The sequence below is a fragment of the Lolium rigidum genome, chromosome 1 (genome assembly GCF_022539505.1).
Source record: "Lolium rigidum isolate FL_2022 chromosome 1, APGP_CSIRO_Lrig_0.1, whole genome shotgun sequence".
In the NCBI taxonomy this organism is placed as follows: domain Eukaryota; kingdom Viridiplantae; phylum Streptophyta; class Magnoliopsida; order Poales; family Poaceae; genus Lolium; species Lolium rigidum.
Genome location: NC_061508.1, coordinates 201144606 through 201149773, shown reverse-complemented (window position 1 = coordinate 201149773; position 5168 = coordinate 201144606).

The window sequence follows — 5168 nt, the reverse complement described above, 5'->3', positions numbered from 1 at the left end:
CATATCCTCGTATTTTATCTACCTGGGTGCCCCCCGAGCCGATTCTGTCAAGAGAATTGATGGTATCGGCTCTGTTGGATAACATGTTGAACCCAGGCAGAATGGTGGGTGAGGATAATTTTGGCCGATTGCTGGAATCGGCCTCCACGTTGCTTGCTCGTTGAAGGTTTTGTAAGTTCCCTTCGTAAATTTTTGGGCCGATCACAAGGATCAGCCTCTCCTGGTTTGCTCATTGGTTTGATCTTGCTACTTGGTCAGGCTGGATGAAACCAACCCAACCTCTGACTTGATGCGCTTGTCGTCGTCCACCTTGAGTGCTCCGTAGAGTCGTGGAGCGCTACGCTCCGTCGGCAAGACGCGTACCATGTTTGTGCCGGCCGATGTCTCATCATCGGCTTTCCTCTCGTTTAGGGCGCCACTCCATTTTCCGTGGGCGACCCTCTTCATCCAGGGTTCGCTGAACCTTTGCAGCCAGATCAGGCCGTGCCTTCCTTAGCGTATGCAGGTACAACCTCTCGGCTTCCTCTAGGCCGCGCAATCGCTGAACCCTGCGCTTTTGGGAACGGCTGAGTCCGTCGTAGGCACCACCTTGGCCGGTGGTACCTATCTTCTTCCACTTCTCCCTCGTCTTACGAATCTTCCGAGATCTTCCCAACGAGGTGACTCCATGCGTTTGCTTTGTGGCGGGAGAGGCCCTAGGCGCTCGAACACGGACACATTGGCTGCCTCCTTCTTTTCGAGTGCATTCTGGGCAATTGCCGATTGTGGGCAATCGGCTCATTCCTGAATCCCAGCAGTGTCTGAAGAAAGGGCAGTCCCAGTGTCTGGCGTTGTCATCTTGCTCCCTTGATGCTTCCGTGGCACAGCGCTCGTGCTCCTCCTCATCGCGATTCTGCCGACGATATCTTCTGGCCTCTCTAGCCAGACGATCTCCTCTATCATCATAATTGGACCGTCGGCGTTGGTCATACTGACTCACATATTTGTTGAGGAGGTGATCAGAGAGGGGTCGCTGATATCTTATATTCTTCACCTCTCCCTCGGTGACATAGCGCTTGCCATCATGACGGAGCCGATCGCGTGGAGCGGCCTCCTCTGTATCCTTGCTATGAGAGCAGCTGCCCTCATCTCCATCTTTGCCGAAGTGGTTTCCAAGTCCTACCATGTTGATGCTGAACGAGGGACCCGGCGGCAACCTTCGGGGTAGGTGATTTCTACCATGTTAACGGCGGGGAAGGGTTGGGTGTCGACCTTCATGGCGTACTTGGTTGAAAATTAGCCGCCCCTTCTCTATCGCCGCTTGGATGTGCCGACGCCACACCGGCGGTCGTTGGTGGCATGGGAAAGCGAGTTGTGGAATTTGCGGTACGGCTTTCCGTTTAGCTCTTTCGCCGTGGGGAACTTGAGACCTTCGGGAATCGTCAAGCTGTTTCTCCTCGAGCGAGAGGTCGAAGATTTGTTCGGTCTTGGTCACGTCAAAATCAAATCCCACAGGCGGCCCCGGTGGCTTTACCCATTTGCGAGGCCACGGGGTTCCTCCACGAGTCCACTCAGCCACTGCTATCTCTTGGCCTCCCGCGAGCACTTCATCTTCCTCCGTATCGACCATAACTACGCACGCTTGAACTTGTCTTGGTACAGGTCGGGGTGGCGCTGTTCATATGCTGATAGTTTCGAACCATGTGCGCCGGCGAGGGATAATCTGCTTGGGAGGCCATGTCCTTGAGCTGTGTTGCAAGGCCTGCTACTGCCAATTCGATTGCTTCCTTTTCGATTATACGAACCGAATAACATCGGTTCCTAAGATTCTGAAGCGGCTGGATGTATTCTGTCACCGTTTCCCCGCGCTTCGACGTAGTTGTGCTAGATCGGCAATGCCGGACTCGGAAGCTTCTGAATGGTATTGCATATGGAACCGTTCTTCCAATTGCTTCCAAGAGCTCGGATGGAGTTTGCTTGGCAAAGAGGTGTACCATCCAAAAGCCGATCCCGTGAGGGACCGTGAAAAGAGCCTCACGCGTAGCTGATCCGACACCGAAGCCGGTCCCAGTTGAGCCAAATATCGGGCGACGTGCTCGATGGAGCTGGAGCCATCTGATCCACTGAATTTGGAGAAGTCGGGGAGCCGATATTTAGGTGGCGAGCGGGATCATCTCGTAATCGTCGAGGTACGGCTTGGAATAGCCGATTGCCCTTCTTTTCGGCATCATGCCGAACTGGTCTCTCGGTATGGTACCGATCCGATCCGTCGTCGTTGGCCGTAGGAGTTGCACTCCGAAGATTCGCCGGGGTGGCGTACTTGGCCTGCCATGTTTGCTTTTCCAGCTCCGGGCCAGTCTGCAGGAGCTGGGCTCGGGAGTTTCGTCGGTGTGGCGTATTTAGTTAGCCACGTCTGCTCTGTCGCCGACGTTCCTCCTGTCTTCGCCGGAGTCCCCGATGTTGTGGCCTGGTTTGTGAGTGCCCAGTCACCACAATCCGGCATATACATGCACGCGTATCCATGAGGGATCTCCTTAGGCGCCTCCATTAAGAACTGGTAGTCACTAGGGTCGCCACCAATCCTGGTAGACGAGGAATGCCGGTGTAGTCGGCACTTCAGCGAGTGCTGCCAACGCATATGGCAGCGGTGGACGGGACTGGAATGGCAATTCTCCTTGATGAGTACCGCGAGCTGGTCCCGACGGCGAGTACTGGTGGCTCATGCTCTCCCGGATCACGCGCAGAGCGACACGCTCCAACACGTTGACCAAGTTCTCAGAGTGGCGGTGTAGTGAGTGAGCCACCAGGTAGTTGATCTCTCGCCGCGGACCCTCGGTACGTTCCTTCGACGGGGTAGAGAGGTCTATCCCATCGAGCGCACCTTGCGGTGAGAACCCCTTCCATCCGATGCCACCGGAACGGGTTCTGCGAAAGAGCCGATGAGGTCGGCTTCGAGGGTAGCCTTGATCTCGTTGTATTGCTTCTTGAGGTCGTCGAGCGGATCCCGTAGGTGACTGGCGTGCCGTCCGCCATCTCAGATGTAGATGGCGATGTGGTTGATGTAGACGATGTGTCCCACCGGGCGTGCCAGAATGTGTTGACTGCCAAAACCCACCGGCGGGCAGCGGCCTTGTCAACACTGTAGAGCCGGGAAGAGCCTAGAGCTGCGGCTGGGCCGAGACCCCTCCGAGCGACGGCCCGCAATGCTCTTCTGGTCACACGCGGCGATGCGAAGTGCAAGGGCGTGCCACCTGACCTATACCTGGTCAGGAAGGTGATGAGGATGCCTCGCTTAGTTTCCTGCAGGGCATACATGTAAACGTTAAATACGAGCCTCGATCGGCTCTCAGAGTTATTCTCGTGAATCGGCTCATAGAGCCGATCCACCCATGATCCGTACGGGGTGCACGAATACTTGGTGGTCCCGCTTGATCAAGATGAAGCTAATGAGATCTACGACGATTTAGGGTTTTCACCGCATAATCGGATCATCCTACTCCAGGTTGGGCCTTGCGGCCACGCACGGTGCTCGTAAGCCGATCCTAAACAAGGCCAAAAAACCAACATGAAGTTGATCCTAGGAACATCCCGTTTAGGACTTGCGAACGCCACCCTACGTGCCACTGGATCCTCCCCCTTTGTAAGGCCTAACTATTGCAGATATTAAACTAATCCTTGTAGAACAAGGAGCAATCGTAACGGATCAGATCTACTAAATAATGATCAGCGGGTGTCGCCCCCACGCCCGAGATAGGCGTGAGGGCGGCTAGATATGCAAGGGTTGCACTACGTAAGCATGCTTAAACGAAGAACAATGCTAACCCTAACACATCTAATGATAACTACGTTGCTCGCCATCAAAAGCGCTTCAAGACGAGCAACGCATGAACAACGTGGAGCTTGTGCTGCCTAGATCGCAAGATGCGATCTAGGCGAGCATGTCGCTACTCCGATAGAAACCCTCGAGACGAAGGAGTTGGCGATGCGCCGAGATTGGTTTGTTTTGGGGTTGAACGTGAGTTGTTGTTTATTCCATAAACCCTAGGTACATATTTATAGTCCAGCGGACTTTCTAATGTGGGCGTGCACTAAACCGTGCACGAGATAAACTCTAACTTCTAAATCGATACACAATCTATTATACTAAGATACACGGGCTAACTAGCCCAAATTCTCCGTGCCAGGCCGCTTCATAGATCTTCCATATGTAATCTTCCAAGCCCGGCCCACCTCTGGATTTGTCTAAAATCTGGTGATAACAGCGTCATACAAGTTATCAACCACTTCATCATCGTGTATCTCCGTTGTGTTCATTGCGTGTTCATCACCATCCACCTCGCTTACTGAGAAGATCGGGCAACCCCTTATCAGCAAAGCTCCTTCAAAATGCAATTTTCTAAAAAGAACTAAACTCTCACAATGTTCCTGAACTTCGATTAAGAAGAGACCAATTTTGTTGGAAAGATAATGACAAATAGAACCCCAAAAACCCAGTAAATATTAGGAATCATCAAATGATATTTTACATGAATTTAGAGAGGAAACCTCTCTATGTCAAGAACCAGAAAGACGTCCGCACTCGAAAGCACAATAGAAGATGCATAGGAATTCCGTTTTCGATGAACTTAGGTGTTGTGGGTATACTTTATGGGTATATCAACGGCATGGCCTAGATCCGGCAAGCCCGGGTGGCCCATAGATGGTGGTGAGGCATGCGACCCATCGGGCGGCCCAGTTGCTGTAGATCCAGAAGGATGAAGTCCAGCCCAGGAACAGGAAGCCGGATCTTTACCGACCTACGAAGGAGGCCGGATCCGTGACGGCCCATGAAGTATCCGGATCCAGCACATACTTGGAGGGAGGCGGATCCTTGACGTACACGGCAAGACATTGTACCGTAGTTAGGCAACTTGTATTCCGGCTAGGACTCTCCATGTAAACCCTAGATCCGTGCGCCTTTATAAGCCGGATCCCGGGAGCCCTAGAGGCACAACCACAACTCATTGTAACAACGCGAAAGCGCCCGGATAATTCCGGACAAGCAGCAGTAGGCCCTGTCATCGTGCGGGTGTTCCGAAGCTGGGTAAATCGCGTACCACCGTCCCGTGTGCACTCCGCCCTATGGCCCCTACTTCTTCTCCCCCTCGTGAGGATCCCTCCTCCGAGGTACCGTCGATTAGGCAACGACA